At 45.9% G+C, this 19689-nt stretch overlaps 1 protein-coding gene and 1 long non-coding RNA gene across 2 annotated transcripts in view; both read left to right on the forward strand.

Moving 5' to 3' along the window:
- The window catches only part of LOC110120131, a 38918-nt gene extending 21688 nt beyond the window's left edge, over positions 1-17230 (forward strand). Inside the window, exon 3 of the long non-coding RNA XR_002308753.2 lies at positions 15275-17230. This is a non-coding gene — a long non-coding RNA (uncharacterized LOC110120131). The remainder of the gene's footprint in view (positions 1-15274) is intronic.
- LOC100651060 overlaps positions 1-19689 on the forward strand; it is a 149118-nt gene that overhangs the window by 83346 nt on the left and 46083 nt on the right. The gene's annotated exons all lie outside the window — the stretch shown is intronic.

The following is a 19689-nucleotide window of genomic DNA, read 5'->3' on the forward strand; positions in this document are numbered from 1 at the left end:
GTAAATGGTGTGTGTAAACGTGTCGGTACCGACTGCTCGGCCCGTCTGCCTGTTCTCGGCTGGCCGTGCCACTCCGCGCTCACACAAGGAAGCCCTCTGTGTGGGTCTAGAATGTGTCCTTGGCTGAGGTGCGTTGACCTTCTTGCCGTAGCCGCGTGCTGGACTCCAGACTTCTACTTAGAGAGGGCTAAATCTCCATCCGGAGAGCCTGGACCTTCCTCGTCCTCCCCCGCCGCTCTCTGCCTTCCATCGGGCGAGCTCGACCCGCAGATTCACTCGCGAAACTTTGACTTCTCCACCAGCTTTCCTCTCCGTCTTTCGTCGTCCCGTTCCACCACTCTCTGTCCTTCCTCTCTTTGCCTGTTGTACGCGTCACACAGGATGTTTCCTGCGTTTCCGATCGAACCGTGATAATCTGTGAGCGAAAATGTAACAAAGGTGCGGCCTAACGCGAGAAGGCGGTCAAATTTTTGAAGGGACTTTCTCGTAGTTTCTATAGATAGTCTGGCGTGTCACACGGTTCAAGCGTATCGTTGTTCATCGTTGCGAGGATAGTTGGTTTCCGCGAGAAACATATGGAGACGCGTGGAATCGTGACCTTTCGGAGCAACGCACGCGAAGCACTCCTTGCATCGTTTCACCACGCTAGACCGTGGCGTACTCGCGTAAGCGCGTTCCCTCGCTAAACAGGTACTGTCGATGGGCCTCGATGCCACGAGATATACACGGTGCTCCCACAAAACAGTGTCTTTAACCCTTCTTCGCAACTGTTTCGTAACCCAAGTAGCTTGTATTATTTCAGTACACCAAATACAAAGCGATAGTTCGATACGCTTTGATAAATGTAAATACGTACAGTGGCTACGAAAGATATTTGCACACCGTTGTATTCGATGTAGCATTTACCTATCGACGAATTAGATCCAGGTATATCCAATTTCGTACCTTTCGATGTTGCTTTCGTGTAACGTTTGGTACTACGAAAATGAAATGTACAGAAGCTGATAAGGAAATGCTTCATATCGGAGAATAACGGTATATGCGGCTATGAAAGATAAGTACGTTTAGTGGCCGTTATACACTTAGAATTCCAATGTTCCAAACGCTTCTCACAGAAATTAATTCAGGAATCGAAGAAATACCCAACATATGGGAACTCTATGACGTATCTTCTACGAACGTAAAGAATCACTTAATAAAGAGCTGAAGTGGGTAGCCGGCATAGGGGTTAGGTTAATCCAACTAATCTCTCTTTCCTTTTATCAATCTCTATAAACGGTACCTGCCAAAGACCAGGAGAAAAGTCACGGAGACGAACGATCCATCTTCGTAGCACCCAGCGAACTCGCTGCTAGCGGTGATACGGTGGATCGAGTTTGAGAGGCAATGAATATGCAGGAGCAGCGAGCGTACAGGTAGGTGCGCACGGAGGCGCGTGCATAGGCACGCCTAGTTGCAGCGAACCTGTGACAGCGGTTCCACGCGCGGGCACGTACCTAACAGGCTAGCGGATAATCGATAAGCTCGGGCATGCCATCGCAGTTATGCGTGCGAAATATCTCGGTTTTTTCGTCGCGGCTCGACAGAGATCGCACGCGCGATCGATCCTACTCGACCACTGGAGGCGAGGCGAGAGGTGCGCCGATCGAAGGGAAACCGAACCAGAGAAAACGAACGAGCTATAGTCGTCGTGAGAACGAGTAGCTGTGTAAAAAGTGTCGTTGCGTAGACCGATGGCAATGACGTATCTTGCGGATAAAGATAAAGCTCGATTATGGAAATGAGTCGTCGGTGTGCGGAGTTCGTAAGTCGCGTCTCGACCAACTCGTGAGATCCGGTCGAACGACGAGTAATTTCGTAACCTGCCGAGCGCTGGACGTTAAAATTTCGTCCGGTGGAGCGGAGTTCCTTCGCTACTCGCTGCTAATCAACTAAAAACCTATCCGGACCCGTTCGCGACGTGCTCGCGACAACTCGCCCGATGAGATAGGTGTTCGCTGATTAACATTCTCGCGAACTTGATCGCCGACGAGCAAAAGCGAAACGAGCTTGTCACTAATGACTCGACTCGTGGGACAAGAAGCGGTCTAACGCCTAATCGACCACGGGGAACTTTCGACGGGCATTTCTTGCGCGTGCATACATCCGTATATGCTGTGTCGACAGCCGCGAGCGGCGTGTGTTATTTATCGTGCCGGAAATGTACGTGGACGCGCGAAAAGGAAGGTCGATCTGTGTAACGAACGAACTAGCGTCGACCATGTTTCGTCTCCGTGGTCGACCGCTGCTCGTGACGCGACGCGTATACTCGCGGAATTTTAAAGCGGCTGTCCGAACGATGGAAAGTTGCAACTTTTGTCTCTTTTTATTGAGAAAAGTAGAAGCTCGAAATCGGAATATTACGGCCCTATTAGTCAGCAAGCAAACGATCGACCCGGCGTTAATTTTACATTCGTGATAACGCGCCGACTCGAGCACGGTTGCCGACCCGATAACACTAATTTTACCTCTTCTAACCTTTACTTTATTTCTGTCTCCGTTTCGTGCTTCCACTTTCATGGAGATAGACCGGTGCCAATTTCGCGTTCCATTTTTAAAGAAGAGAACGAAAATACAGGTAAACGATACGTACAGTGCACGGTCTCTAAATTCTATTCCACGTTTCTTACTTATTTTCGCGCGTGGAATAGTCGCCTGCTGATCGTTTACTCGTATTCAGATTAACTTTCTCCTTATTTTTCGTAAGCAATCGCTACTCGCAGGTACGCGTTACTCGGCCGAACTGCGTGTAATTCGTAGAACGGTTCCGTATCCAACGCGGAGATATTACGACAGGCGATGCAGCGCAACGCGACGCGGCGTATGAGACAGCATAACGTTAGACGCGGTGCGTTATCGCGTGACCCTTCGCATCTCTTTGCCGGCTTTCGAAGTAACGGACGCGCGTTGCATAATTTATCGGGTGCAGGATCTCTCGAACGAAGCTAGCCGATGCACGCGGCGAAATTAACGCGACGTCGTTCACCTTGGACTCGTGCCTCTCGAACGCCAGCCTTCCATAAAGGTGCAATTTCCTATGAGCGTTAGACACGAGCGTTTTAGATAGACGCGCGCGTTCGCCGCTTTTCGCTATACGCGCCATCCAACGCGAATGGTATTTTGCATGCCTGTGTGTATGTGTGTGTGTGTCAAATGCACGCATCTGGACGTACACGGTAGCTCGCGAAAGTATTGAAACACTTGTAGAAACCTCTTGCGAATACATTATGTATATTATAGGGAACATTTTGAAATTTCATTAGCATTGTAACGGTGAAACGCGTACACTGCGCGTGCGTCTATTTCACGTAAATTTAACGCCAGTTAATGATTTTAAATTTCACCGTTATCCAGTGTTTGTCACTTGTCGTACTAAACATTCCACATATCAAGTAATTAACGCCGTTGTATCGAGTAAAGACCGCGATAGTGTTTTAATACGTGGACGAACGATTAATTCAACGATACCGCCGTAAACGAATATACAGGACGTAGCTGAACATGCGTTACCAGTTTTCCAGTTTCGATTTTGCCTTGTCCAATTGCGAAAGATGTTCAAGACGACGAAATTCCCGAATTTGCTGGAAAGCCTGTTCTGTTCCGAACCTTGGTATTTCGACGTTTTCGATAAGTGTCGATTCGTTATATCTGAGAAACGACGACGTTTGTACGGACTTTTTTCATGGCTCCTAAATTTACAATTCGACTCTCGAAGTGGGCCCTGCGCGTTCCCTTACACGCTGTGGAGAGACAAAAACAAAAGAAACGGACAAAACGTATTTAAACGTAGAGTATCTGTGGAAGGCTCGCGATATCCGAATATTAATAGAAGCAACTGTGCTTATGAACGTACGTACCTATGTTTGATATTGACGCAACGTTCGAAAATCGCTAATAGGAAAACAGGAACAAGCTTCTGTATTCTGATATAAATACACGATACTGACGCTTATAAAACCGCGTTTCAACGAGGAAAACACCTCGCTCGTTCGATTCGAATTTGGAAGAGCGAGAGAAAAACGCGCGGAAATCATCGGTACTGCAACCGAGTTGGGTTTTTATCCGCTGTTGTTTACGATCTCGATAGTAGGCGAAAAAGTGGCGAGTAGAACACGACGAAAGGTGCAACGAGCACGGATAATTGGTTTCGTGAAAGGGCCGAGACGGTCGATAGAGTGGAACGAGAATTTCCCACTCGCGATACTCGTGTTGGCTTTCCTTTTCTCTTCGGCGTGGTTCGGTCGTTCCGTTTTCCTCGCTCTACGCGCCTACGATCTAACCTAGCCGACAGTTGCGTTTTACCATCGGCTGCAGTTACGCAATTACGGATGGAGCTTACCTACGTTATATGGGCCAGGGACAAGCTCTATTCACATAGCGCCGGACTCGCCGATACACTCGACTCCGCTAGATGTTTCCAATTGTTTCGAAATTTCGTTCGCGAATTATTGGTGCACCGTTCTTCGTCCTTCGAAGATGAGGATAAAACATGGTGTAAACGCGTGTGTAGATGAGTTACACTTTTATCGTCCAAATTCTTTTATCTTTATTGGCCTGGTGTTTAGATGCGAACATTATTTCCAACATTTCTTGTCGTATATTTCGAATCGTCGTTTCACACCAGAACACATAATTCTTATCGATTAATTGTAGCTCCATAATCTAGATTAATTATCGCGTTTTGTACGAGACCAGCAGGTGTCCTCGTATTTACGAGCTGGAGAATATACCCAGGGACGTATAATTAGAGCAGATTATTCAGGCAAACGATCGATTCTTTAATTCCGTATTGGTACGACCCAACGATTTCAGATAAACGTTGGCAAATCCCTACATTTTGACAATTCCAAATCCTTTGAGACTTTTGATAATTTCCTACTAATTGCTCGCTGAATTTTTTCTATTTACTTTGTCTTTGTGAAAACGGTCTGACCCTTACGGGGCGTACACGAGACAGACCTTCTCGCGCAACGAAACCTCGTTGGACAGAGGGTTAGCTGGATTCGGAGCGGTCAGAAATTGGCGAGGGGACGAAGCAGCGAAGGTCGTCGCGCTCATTTCCTCCCTCGAGCCGGGACAAACAAGAAATATTCGCGGGAGCGCGCCGGTGATTTCGCCGTCGTGGCCGGCGAATCGTGAACCCGTCGCCGTGTGTATCTCGCTATAGCAACGATGGGAATTTACCAGGGTTGGCCGGAAATGTACGGCTTCCATATTTTCCAAGGAGAACGCGTTAACGCACGCGACCGGCGCGGCTCGTCGTGTTACCATCGAGAGCATCCGCCGTGATTTTCAGTCGAGACAAGAGGATCCACAGTAGCCGCGTTCTCGAGGTTACCGTGACCTTGGAAACGCTGTTATTTCGCGTGTGCTTCGGATTCTTGTGAAACTTTCGAGATTTCCAAGAAAATAGATCCGCTGCCGGGGCCACCGAAATTTCCTAAATCGAGACAGTAACTGGGCGTATTAGAGATCTAAAGGTATAGTTACGCGAATCGATGGACAACAAAGGTACAATATCGTTCGTATCGTTAGCCCATTAAGGACGAAGCAATGGTTCGCCACGATGTCGGACGTCGCCTCCGAAATTTCATAAAATTGGAGAAAGTCGCAAGAATTCGTCTCATCTTCGCTAACTATCGCCTGTCACAGCCAGAACGTTAGAATACAAAGTTCGATAACGCGAACTGATCGTAAAAAATTTGCGACTGAAGTGTTGCGTTACTGCAAATTGTTCACAGTTACTACCGTCGTCTTTAACGGATCGATAACGCGTATCCGTCAAGAAAAATTTACCGTTGTGTTTTTAACTAATTGTTAAACGACGCAAGATAGCCATATACGCGTTGTATAAAAGATTATCGATATCTACTGTACCGAGTTGTTGCAGTTATGCAAGTCTATGAAACAGGCATTAACGTGGCAATATCGTACTTTGTTGGCGAGGAAAGTGGCGCCTCGTAAACTCGATAGAGGAAGCTTAGCGCTTTAAGGATAAGAGTCGATGGATAGCCAGCTTAGTGGCAGCCAGTAGTCGCGGATCGCGCAGAAGACTAAACAAGAGGTTGGCGTCGACGACTCGCCGCTGTGCTCGGTTTACGGACGAAGACGCGTAGGGGAGGAGGCGCGAGCAAAGTCGCGGTGGCGGAACGCCAGCCAACGAAACAACGTTGCATTGTATTTCCTGGTAGGCCGTTAACCCAGGTCAGCAACTGCGAATCCGCGGTCCTCCTGCCGGTGTCGACACCTTTCTTTCCTTCTCGCTCTCTTTTCTTCCCTTCAGCCTGCGGCCCTTTCCGTTCGCTTTCGTCCTCTATCTTCGTCGCGTCTCTGTTTCGCTCGCGTCGCCGATCCCCCCAACGTCGACGCGCATTCGCGCACACCGACTTTTGCTTCGTGACGCAGTTCCGCTCGAACCGGAAGTTCGTCGCTCCGCTCCGTTTCCGACACGCTTCGCGAACCGCGCGCCGTACCGGTGCGCGTCGATCCGCCTATCGAATCCTTCGTCTCGATCTACCTGGGCCTTCACCAGCGAACCTACCTTGGCTCGCGGATTTCCGAGATTCGCCATTCGATCCGTATTTTTAACGCCACAGTCGGTTTGATTTCGTTTACTGTACGCATCGAATAATCCATTTTTGTACACTGAGGAGTAGATGGCGTAGATACGTAGACGTACAGCCGAGAAACGAAGGAAGAGAAGTAAATAGGAAAATACAAAACGAACGAGCAACGATGAAGAGGAGAGAAAGAAGTATTAGAAGATAAAGTTTAAAGTTTGTACGTAGGAACCTGATAAGCGTAAGAAAGATATTTTCAAATAATAGATTTTAACGCGTATTTAAATACGTTATACGTACACTGGCTCGCTAAAATATTTGTATAATCGTAGATACCTTTCGTGAACGTATTATGCGCGTTATATGGAACAGCTTGATACTTCATTTGCCGTGTTACGTAGCTCGACTGTCACGATCGTATCGATAAAACTCGAAACGAATCCGGAAACATAACATAAATGTAGTTGCAAAGGGTACTAGTACGCTGTCGTATTTATTATGGCATTTACGTATTAAATATGTCCAAGTATATTAAATTTCGTATGGTTTGGTCGAATCTATCGAGGACGATATTCGTCAAAAGAACAACAGAATTAGTCTACATAGAAACAGTCTACTCGTAACGTGCGAGTTTGACTGTTCCGCGCCAAGTTCAACATTCAGTTTCAAGATCTTCGAGCCTAGGTGACTTAAGTAGCTCTACTTTCGTACAACTTCGTTCCAATTGAAACGTTTCCACTTAAAATCGGATTTACGTAGCTTCGCCTTGGAGCAACACGGCGGATGAACGCTGCTTTCATCTTTGCTTCGTTCGCGCGTTTCAAAGCAGCGTTCATCCGCCGTGTTGCTCCGAGGCGAAACAGCGTAAATTCGGCTTTAGGACACGAGCGCGGAAAGACTTTTCCACGAGTTAGCAACGGCTCGTCGATCCTTGCCGCGTGCTATTGTAAAAACGTGACGCGGAAGAGCACAGACGGTTAATATCGTCGCGTAGAATAATTAACGACGAATTTTAACGGTCGTGACGATTGGACGGAACCGATACGATCGCGTCGTAGCATCCGGGCCGGAGACAGGCCAACGCGACGGTAACGTCGAGCAGCGCATTAGAGCAACGTATTCAAAGTATAGCACTGTCGTAATCGCTTGGAACTGCCGGTTAAATCATGTCTATGGCCGACCGCTGGAGCACCGAGATATTTAAGCATATCCGTCTCTCTCGTTCTCCTCTGGTCCCTGGTGTCTCTCCACCACCCTCTCTTTCTCTTTTTCTCTCGTTCGCTCGCTCGCTCGCTCCATTCCTGCGTGTCTAGCCACCTTTCTCTCCCTCCCTCGTTTTCTCCTGCTCGATGTCGTTTCGAGCCTCGTAGCCCATTACGAGCGCTCGAGTATCTCACGAAGTACGTGTAGCCCGATTGCCGAGCGGTGCCATTCGAACGAGATACCCGTGGCTTTTCAAGAGCCACGTTAATCCTAACTACTTTTTAGCATCGCACCTGGAGAGCACTCGGCCGCTTCGATTGCGAAAAAAATAAAGTGCTACCTATGCGCACTGTTGCACGCGAGCCTGCCTCTCGAATCGAGGCGGAATCGAGACGCCTCTCCTTTCTCCACCGAGCTTATCCTAGCGGCGACCGCGTAATGAGAAAATGAAAAATTTCACGCCGCGTGAAGTCGGTTTTATCCGAGATATAATTGGACGTAAATCGTGTTTAGAGCTGTAATATCGCGATGGGAAGCGTTTGTTGACAGGAAAGAATCGTGCGGTATAAAAGGGAGGAAAGATACGAGAGACTGTTAGCAGCGAAGACGTTGTTTGGTCGTTTATTTCGTGATTTTCCGCTAGTTATTTTACCGTCTAACGCGTTTGTCTTCGACGTACGCCAGCGTTAGTTCGTTATTCTTAATTTAGCCTATCGATTATTTTACTCGCGCTATGATCTCTCCAATCGCGAATCACCGAACCTAAGATTCGAAAATTTGCGAGATTCTGTCGTGGTGGCTCGGCAAATTTCACCGCGATCGGTCGTTCGAACGGCGTTCGAAAGAGCATGCGAAAATACCAAGTATAATAAGACGCTGCTTTCAACTACTTCTGAGAAGGGGCCATCAACTTCGCTCTTAGAGACAAAGGATTTCGACTGGATGTTTGTTCCGGCGCTGTTTAGTTCCGATTCTGCCGACAATGAGACAACGAGGAACGCCGTCGAGTGGAAGGAGAACGAGCGGGATCCACGTAACCGACGTGGTCGTCAAAGAAAGGTGCAGTGACACAGAAACGAAGCGAGAGAGCCGAAGGATGCGTCAGAGTTGGAAATAAAGAGGAGGCGTGGGCCGTGAGCTCGGGTAAAAAGAAGGGAAAGGTGAGAGGGAGAGAGAGACAGAGAGAGAGAGAGACAGACAGACAGAGAGAGAGAGAGAGAGACAGAGACCGAACGATCGTAAACGGACGCGTATGGGAGGTTATCGTGAAAGCCGGCTGTTCTGTGAATGAAGCACCCACTCCGATTCCCGTCGTGCCATGTACAGTTCAGCCGACCGACGAACTTGCACGTATTTGCATTCGATTAAAGACCGTCTCACGGGTGCACCGGCCGGAGTCGATGCACTTTCGACCTTCCGCCAAGCTGCACGTTCTGTGTCGTTCCGTCGGCGTCGATCTTATCGATCTTATCGAATTTATCTTTCGACGCATCATGTAACGATGTTACATACGCTTCTGTCTAGAAGTTATGGAACACTTGCTTGTTTTTAACGCAAGGTTCGCTGAGATAGGATCGCCGAAGTCTTTGATATTTGATTGATCGTTGATATTAAGATATAGATTATTCCTCGCGTTAGTCGTAAAGTGACGCTAAAGTGACAAAATTGGCAAAAACATACTTGTGTTTTTTCCGTGATCTTTATAATTTTAGTACAATACGTTTCTGTAATTTCCTCCCTCGTCCACCTCGTCACATCGACACGCAACATCGTCTAATTTACTTGTAATTCCCCTAGGAAAATCAATTTCTTTGAGTGAAAAAATAAAGGAACATTTTATGATTAAAGTATCTATTTATTATGTATCCTAAATGTACCGATGACAAGTTGGTGTCCTGTAACTTACAACTATGGAAAATAGCGCACGTAACGTTCTTTGTTTCACGTTTTCCAAAACGAAACGCTGTGACCAGTGGAAGATTATTTTTCAAAATAATTCGTACATCGAGATAGCGATTTTAGAATTCACGTTCTATCGGTGTTTCCCTATCGAGTAGAAAGCAGAAAGGTGAATCGTGTGGGTCGCGCAAGTTTGCAGTAGGCGTGGTATCGAGGCGTTCTCCTCGAAAACATCGTTTCTCGATATCGCGCGGAAGAACCTCTTCGTTATCCTTTCACGAAACGAGCGATACCGTCGTTGGAAAGAGGATATCGAACCTGTCCGTTCCGATATCTTTACCTTGCTTCCATAGAAAGAGGAAGAAGAAGACATTGAAAAAGATCATTTTCCAATGACGAAACATCGATATGTTTCGAAACGACAGCTTAACGCGTTTCGATTCGACCAACCTGCCACGATATCCTTGCAACGCGAAGCAGTGCAAATTGCAACATTGGACTACATAGTGAAATGTCATGGTATATATATCTCGTTTCGATTAGTTAACCACGATTAGCCTGCGGGTGTTTGTGAGTTTCCAGAGAATTCAATGCTACAAGAACATTATAGAAGAATGTAGAAAACGTGGAAAATACGTATATCGTTCGTTGCAAGGTTCTGCTCGACGAAATAAGTTCCACTTGAATTCGACTGCTTCGTTTGTGTGTATTAAAAATACGAATTTGCATACGTATCCGCGTCTAATTATGATACTCTTGCGACACGAAATACCGCAAATCCTAACGTTTCGGAAATTATCATTGCCTTGCGTGGTGATCGAGCGATAAATTGATAAAGTTCGCACGATTGCGAGAGTTGGTCGAGACGGGAAACTACGAAACGCCACGTTTCAATGCGTCTAATTTGCCACGATACTTTCGTAACGTGAAGCGTCGCGAATCCGAATGTTTCACGTCCTAGCACGGATTGGCGTGGCAATCGAGCGATAGACGGTTAAATTGCGATTCGAACGCGAACGATTCCGAGGATTCGTCGAAGCGAGCGATATCCTGGTCGTTGGCTGAGCCGCTTAAGGAGTTGCTGTACGCGCTTTGCCGACAATAAAACCGGCACTTTAAAACTCGTTTAGCCGGCGCGCGTTCGCGAATAAGGATACCGGTGCAACCTGCTCCTGATTTTTGCTCGGCCCGTGTTCGGTGCCGCGGATCCTTCCGAAGAAAGGAAGGGAACAGAACAGAACAGAAAAGGAAAGGCGAGCGTCGAAAGCGAGGCCGAGTCGTGTTCGCGCGCGTGATATAACGCGACGTAATATCTGCGAGATCGCGGCCAACCCCGAAGGAAACGAGTCCCTTCCTTCGCTTCGATTACACGTTGCCAGAACCGGTGCCAAGCCGCGTGCTGCCTTTGCGCGCCAAACTCCATGCTTTTGCTTTTGTTTCTTCCTTTCTTTAGAAACTACGGTACAGCTATATCATTTTTATTCAAACGAAATTTCAATTAGCGAACGATCGACTATTTTATTCTTGCGTCCATGTATCGAGTGCGTCGGAAAGGTGTAGACTATTAAAGCTTGCAACGACACGCGAGCGATTGCGTATGTATTAGGTTGTCCGAAAAGTTTCTTTCGTTTTATGAATATGTCGGAGTGTCAGTAGGATCGGAGGTGTGGGCGTGTAATGAATCTTCACCAGTATTAGCCATTGTTAAGGTACGATCCAGAGTTTATTGGCACAAGTATGGAGATTTGACAAATAACTGCGGCGGTTAGGCACTCTAATGACAATAGTCTTAGGTCCGATAACGAATCCGCGGTCAACGGGACTCTTTTACTCTTTACTCGTCGGCAACGCCTAGGTGGTACTCTCAGTTAGCACGTGAAGTAAGCACTCTGTCGAAATGATACCTTAGTCGATGAGATCGTACTCGAAGTTCTCACGGTGACGCTGTTTCGGAAAAACTGCTCCACTCTCTCGCGGCCCCAGGTCTTTTATATTCGTGGAGACAAGTCTTCGTTCGGAGAAATTATTTAATATAATAGAATAATTTATGGAGGGCTATAGACTTTTCCATGACTTTGTTAGACAAAACGTTCGTCCCTTGACCGCGGCTACGTTCGGTGACTGGTTGTTACCTCGAACCCAAATTAATTCTCATAGATTGCAGGCAATTGCAATCGGGCTGAAGGACGGTGATTGTTTAACTACGGCTATGGTAGAATCCAAATTTCCGACAAATAAATAACAGATGCACAACGTGTTTTGTTTTATATTATTTTGTCGAATTACGTACGATCCATTTTGTTCTGTTGAGATGAACACCGCGACGTTTCACAGATTTGTTTTCACGTTTGTACGAAGGTGCATTGTTGTGAAAAACACGTTTGCGAAAGAAAGACACTTTCCGGACAACCTAATATTTCCTGTTTTTAAATCCATCGTACGAGTACGTGGTAGTAACTAACAAGTAAGTAACTACACATAAAATTTACGTAAAATGATTACACACGCGTGAGACAGTTTCTTCTTTCGTGTTCCGTACATACACGTTTCTATGGCATCGTTCTATCACGTTTTTTAATGAAACATGTAACATTATGCGTTTTGATCGAATATCAGGTAGTTTTTTAAATTTTACGTATATCGTATAGTCGCATTACATCGCCATTTCCATCGATATTGAAAGGATTAAATGGTCTCCTACCGATTGAATTTGCTTATCTGATCGTGAAATCTTATTATACAGAACGTACTGGTAATCATGGTACGATCAACAAGGCGGTGGTTTTATGTGGAAAAATAAATTCCCCTAATAAGATCACTTCCTTCTTGATTATACCACGATTACTTTATTAGGAGGATTTATATCTTCGTATCGAATCACCTCCTTGCTAATTGCGCCATAATTACTAGGACATTCTGTACGAACTGAAGATCAGATAATTAGAAAAACTAACAAATAGGTTTGTATCGTACGAATCGTTTATCCCTCGACTTAAACAAACTCTGTTTCGTTTCTTTTCCCTCGAGTTAAGCAATTTGTTCTTCTTTTCGTAAGAAAAGCTATCCGCCTCTAATGTTATGAAAAGCCCATGTTATGAAAATGTTTCACCGCTTACCACTGGAAACTTTTATGCTCGCACCGTGCGTTATAAAAATATTTTGAACATTAGCGCTGTCGCGAGACTCGACCATCCTGAACGCGCGTTCCGATGCCTTCGCCAGTCTGCGTGTACGAGATATTCGACAATTAATTTTATATCATTGGTATTGACTAAGTAAGAAAGGTCGACGTTCCATCTGTTTTCAACGAGAGGTCGAACGGGCCTGGTCTGGCTCGAAAGGCAGAGCCATTGTACGAATTTGCTGACAAATCTATTCGGCGGCGCGAAGGTGTTGCACGAACAATAGAACCTGGATATCCTAGCGAGTAATAATCGCATGGATTACCAGGTATCTCCGGTCATAGAGGGGGATCTAGCAAACCAGACAATCGGTCCTCGGTGTACTATTCATTTGTCAGCCGACATTTCGACCAATAGTCTCTGGCATCTCGATTAAAGCTCGTCCAGGCGTACACTAAATTACGACTCGGCTGGTTTCTTACGCCGATACTCGTTCTCGGTTACAGCGTCAAAGATTTCTATCTATTCGTAGAATATTTTTCAAAGCGTGGAGGAATATTTCTCGATAATTCAATCGCGCGTTCGAATTCTCGTACGTATTCGTTGGCAATCGTTGATCTAGCGAAAGGAAAATACGATTCGACACGCGCATTTATTATTAGACATTACGTATTACGATATTTCTCTTATCGCTTTTTCATTTTACGTCTCTGTGCAGTCGAAATAGGCAGAATCCTACGACAAAGTTATTTCTGTTAAAGTGAAACCTCGGGAAACTTCGCTTCGAAGCGTATTCCCCTGTCTTTGTCTGTCGACGATCCTGAGAGCTAAACTAAATTATTTTAGCATTTATAACACACTAACGTGATTTATCGTTTCGACTGTAAGGTTCCAGAACTCGTACAGATCCTTCTCGTATCACCAAACTCGTCTTTCGTCTTGTACGCTCCACGATATCACGGTAGGAAAAAGGAGAAAAGGATCCGTGAAAGGAAGGACCACCCACGTCGCCTAAAGGACTCAAAGGCAAAACAAAGTTCCGTGACAGGATGAGCGTCCACGTATATCCTTTTCGTGGTCGAAACGAGAAACGACACCGACAAAAACACTTCCCTCTGGTCCGTCGGGGCAAAAGGGCTGCTGCTCGACTGTTTGTTTTTCCCTTTAGTGGGTCTCGATGAAAAGCCAGCGCGAGAAAAAGGGGTCGCGGTTCTTTCAGCTCCTAATCGTTCCTGTTTTCGATTCACGTTCGTCGATTACCAATTACTTTGAACGACTCGCCAGCGAAACAGCTCGATCTTATCGGGCATACGTCACGTCTCGTTATCGCGATAGCAATGTCGCGAGATATTAAAATTTCCACGCGTTTTCTCGGTGCTTACGCGACCGAGACGGTTATCGAATAGTCCAGCCACGATCTTCAGCTTCTCTTCTCGCCTTGTATGGCGTGGCTTGTGTCGCGTAAAATTAACGATAAAAAAAGCAGTAGCTCAGCAATAACTTAACTTGACCGTGCTTTTATAATTTTGTAGGCTTTTATTCACGAAAATGATTAAATATAATATTACAATGAAATAGAAAAGTTAAAATAGTTGTTCAAATCAGGGCCAAACTTTACACAAAACTCAAGACTAAAGACCGAAGACTCGCCTCGTGGTCGAATGCTTGCACTTTTTATATGTTGCGTTTGCAGATGTTGAGGGGCAAGGGGAGGATCTTGATTGTCCTACGTAATGGGGAAAGTCTAATATTGGGCCATGTGCAAAGGTCATGTCAAAATCTAACAGTTCGCTGTCACGTAGTACGGAATGACGTGGATTTGGGTATGGTCGTTGTCACACTTGCAACGGTTTGGGAATATCGTCACAGCCGGTACAATTAGCTGGTAAGACGAAGTTGACGAAAGAAAATGTTCGCAAGAAAATTATGAGATTGGGAATTTATTTGACTTAGCATCGTGAACCCCTTGATGAATGCAGTCTAGCGTGTCGTGCGGATTCTCGATAAGTATAGAGATACCCGAATATATTATGAGAAGAGGAAAGGTCATGGATAACCAACCTGGAGGAACTCTGGCCTCGATGACTAAGAGCGTTCGTAGAAAGGATCGTGAAATCTGATGTAAACAAATTGACTCAATGTGTACGTTAAGTCGAAGCACAGATTGGACTCGATAAAGTGGTCGACCATCCAACGCGTGACCAATTGAAAATTCGTCAGTGCACGTAGAATTTAAGCCGAGTATTTAAGGGCCGCGTTCTCCGCGGTTTATTTTACGAGATCGTTTGTCGTATTGGCGAAAACGCGAGAAACACGGGACGGTGAATGGCATCGATTCGCATGCCGTGACTCGCAAAGCGTTTTTCGTTCCCTCCACTTTGTCACGCGACTCTTCTTCGCTTTTTTCATCGTCACGCCAATAACGTTTTTCCCCTTTGGTTTCTGTTGCAGGTAAGCATCCAAGCTCGAGTCTTTCACGGCGCCACGCAATTACGGCAAATTGCTGTTTGCCTCCAAGTATCAGCGGAGAACGCGTCTCTCGCTCGGAACTTTGGCGCGTAGCCGGTTTTTCCGCAGCTTTCCGTGACTCCAGTTCGCGTTGGTATCGGCTCTGTGTCCCGTTCCTCGACCGGCTGGACGAGAACGAGCCGAGTCGTAAGTCGACGGCACGTTGCAGGAAGCGCATCGCGTTCCTGGCCATCGATGCGGATAATTTCATTCGTTTGTACTCGCTCGTTCGTCTCGTTCGCGCTCCGAGGCTGCTGAAATTAACGCTTTGCCGAACCTACGCGAACGTTTCTCCTATTTCACTTTTTCACAATTGTATGTAGTGTGAAAGTATGTACATACTCCTTGCTGTAATCTCCGATATCTCCCGACTTTTCCACCATTATTTAATTAATTTTCAACGGTGCGATATTCCTCGGCGCGAACGTAACGTTTGAATTATTTTTATAATTGTTATATTACATATCAATTTTCTATCGATTAATTTTATATGTTTGAACAACGTTTGCTAATAACGCTTACAGCGACGATATAAACGGTAAAACTACGATTGAAACTGCAACGTGTAATGCGGCATATTCGTCGTATGAATATTTTGGAAGAAACGTATACATATATACGCGAAGTATTTCTCGTTTGATTTATCTTTATTTTCGAATCTTCGAATTTACGTAGGTCTCTAACGTTCACGGTGTAATGGTACGCGCAGTAAAAACACGACGGAAAATGAGCTACGATGCTGAGAATAATTTGAAGCGATACGCGCAATTTGCGCGTGCTTAAATTTTACTATGCGCGTCAAATCGATAAGATTTTGGCTTCGACATCGATCATGTTTCTCAAAGCGAAAGAAATACGATAATTGGAAGCGAAAGTAGGTCAAAGTCATAATTTCCTTCGTTTCGAATTTATGTCCAAGGTACACGAAGCTTGGAATTTAGCAATTTTTGCCCATTTTCCTGAGCGCAACCGGACCAAAGAAGTTTCTTCGCGATTTTGCCTCTCTCCGTATAAATCAGAGATTCGGGACGAAGGAAAGAACACCTCGGAAAACGATGGGCAGCAGGGGACGGAATAGAAACGAGGCTTTAATTACTTAGAGTGACCCGCGCCTGGCGTTCCGGCGCCGCTCGGCCAACAACCCTTTGACAACTTCGTGTCGGCGTTGTTGAAATTTTAATCAACGCTCTTCTCGCTCGTTCTCTCCCTACGATGCATAGAAGAGCCTCATCCCTCGAGATAAAGCCAGCATAGTGGCGCGATAAGGAGCTACGATGCGCAGAAGGGGTTGAAAGAACGCGCGAAGAAGACCAGCGGCGGAAGCGCTTGTGCCTCGAATAGCCGATATCGATTTATTATTAAAATATACAGCGAGGGAATTCTCGCGTGCCACGAGCATCGCATGCCTTTCCATCGAAATTGTTTCGTTTTCCAAGCGTGCATCGGTCAACAGGCTTTTTATCTTGTCAAACACTCGGTCTGCGCTCGCGTTGATAAACTTTCGAAGGCCAAGAAAAATAAACCGACTCGAAGATTAACAGACACGGAAATAGGAGGTACGCGTTGGCCAAGATCGATGCCGATAATCGTTCACATGACGCAATTTGAGAAAACGGCCGCAATATCGATCGCGACGAGCCATCTCGCGCCCTTATTTCGATTTAAGTTAATATCGTAACATTTTCGTAGCGGAAAATGTCGCGAATAAGATTCGAAAGTGGATCCAGTTTGAGGTCATCGGCCTCTTTTTTATACAAAAGCTAGAATCTAGTTAGAGATTCGTTTCGCTAAGCATATGTCGGAGATGGAGAGACACCGGAGCCTTCCGTCGAAAACCGGGGAAAAACCCCTAATATTGTAGTTTGGATTCCGCCATAGCCGTAGTTAAACGATCACCGTCCTTCAGCCCGATTGTAATTGCCTGCAATCTATGAGAATGAGTTTGGATTCGAGGTGACAACCAGTCACCGAACGTAGTCGCGGTCAAGGGACGAACATTTTCTAACAAAGTCATGGAAAAGTCTATAGCCCTCCATAAAAAGAAATAGTTGTAACGGCACACGACAGTAAGCACACTAATGGTTTCTGTCTCATGGCTCGCCATAAGCAGACCCTATTTTATGGGTAGGTCAATTGCCGGTTGTCGAGACATATTCGCAAAACATCTGCAGCCAGCCTAATGACCCGTCATAAACCCTAAACCTTGATTAACGAAAATAGGCAAACAGTCTTTTCCGTGAAGGACACTTCCAAAGACTGATCAATTAACAACAACGGCAATTTACCTCACTCTCCGAACGAAGACTTGTCTCCACGAATATAAAAGACCTGGTGCCGCTAGAGAGTGGGGCAGTTTTTCCTAAACCGCGTCACCGAGAGAGCTTCGAGTACGATTTCATCTAAGGTATCATTTCGATAGGGTGCCTACTTCGCGTGCTAATTGAGAGTACCACCTAGGCGTTGCCGACGAGTAAGGAATAAAAGAGTCCCGTTGACCGCGTATTCGTTATCGGACCTCAGACTATTGTCATTCGCATCGCGAGTACCTAACCGCCGCAGTTTATTTGTCAAGTCTCACATCTCCATACTTGTGTTAATAAACTCTGGATCACACCTCGACAATGGCTACTATTGGTGAAGATTCGTTGCCTGCCCACACCTCCGATCTTACTGACTCTCCGACATATATTTCGTACAATTTACGATGAAATAATAATTACGTGCATATAGAATCTGAGGATCGTAAAAAGCTGCATCGGCTCTTGAAGATCGTAACTGAGAAAGTAACGTTAAAGAAAAATATTTGCGTATTACGTGCATGTTACACGCATCTGTGCGTTTCCATATCTTTAGATTTTAGATTTAAATGGACGAAAATTTACGATATACTTTCCGGTGGCGCAAGGGTTCGCTATAGAATAATTGTTCCCTCTTCTCGGTGGGAAGTCGATCGTACCACGCTTTCTAGTCGAATTAACGCCGCGAAACCAGCATCGATCAGGCGATAAAACACTCTCATTCGGTGGCCGTGCCAGCGGCGTCTGCACACGGTCGCGTCAATGTTTGATTTACAAATCGAACGGTAATTCGTGCATTCTCCGGGCCTGCCCTGGCAGAAACGCCGGCATAAAGGACCGCAGAATCTCTGCGCCACCCCCATAGCAACTTCATCCCCCCCGGGGAAACCCCTCTGTGTTTATACAGCGGTCTTGCTGCTGGTTTTGCTTGCTATACCTCGTGGGAGATCGATGGAATACCTTGAAACGCGGAATCGTTTCGTCTTGACGGTTGTTCGTCGTGAAGCGCAATAATTTCGTAGGGTGCACCTTTTTTCGATCTTGGCGCCATTTGTCAAGAGTTGTTTCGCCTAAATTCGAACGACTCAGCCCCGTTGCTTTTAGGGAACATATTCCAAATTTGTATATCTTTACGCGCCTTGTAGTAAACTTAACCAGAACAGATTTGCGCGATTATCGATAACCGAGCAACGTAAACTTACACCGTAACGCAAGGAAAAGATATTTCGTTAAAAAAGAGATCGAACTAGATCGAGCAGAAATCGTAGAAATTAGAATATTCGTTCGTTTTCTTGAAAAACGACAAGAACCGTTCCTGTCGTGAAAGCTGTCGAATTAAACGATCAACAGCTCGAACCTATTCGTTCGTTTCACTCAGGTTCGTTGTATATCGTTTTCGTCTGCAAGATATTTCAAAAACCAGCGAGCTAAACGCGCGCGTCGATTAATATCGAAAAGCACCGTAATTCGACCAAAAATTTCGCCAAAAATTAGGCGGAGAGGTAACGCGGCAGAGGGTAGAAAAGATTTCCCTCGACACCCTGTTCAATTATCGACACCCTCCTCGAGTAAACAGACTAGTCCGCGATTTCAACGCGCTGGTCGAAAGTTCGGACAACGAAGGGCCCTCTGCCTGGAAATCATTCCCCTAATTAATCCCCATTTAGTGGATCAGTTTGTCGAAGCTCGTGACGAGGGCGGTATGGAAATTAGTCGCGTGGCGCGATTGCTTCGTGTCGTGTCTTTCCCTGCTATCTTTCTAAGCGTTCGATCCTTCTCTCGAGATAAACGCGTAACTACCGTTAAAATAACGTCACCGGGAGAAAGAAAGAAGGAAAAAAGAATATGCTTCCGCCTCGACGATGTATCGCTTTCGTTGCGAATAGAAAGATATGTAAAGTAGTTGGCAGAGGACTGTCGACGAGGTAGGCAACTCGGTATGTTTATATCCCGTGGCGATCGACTTTCGAACTGCGATGTGCTGCAGTTCGTGTGAAAAGCGTTTGAAAACAAAGCGTAGCATATGGCCAGACGTTGCGTCTTCCCAAGCACGGTACACGT

The sequence above is a fragment of the Bombus terrestris genome, chromosome 2 (genome assembly GCF_910591885.1).
Source record: "Bombus terrestris chromosome 2, iyBomTerr1.2, whole genome shotgun sequence".
NCBI classification, from domain to species: Eukaryota; Metazoa; Arthropoda; class Insecta; order Hymenoptera; family Apidae; genus Bombus; species Bombus terrestris.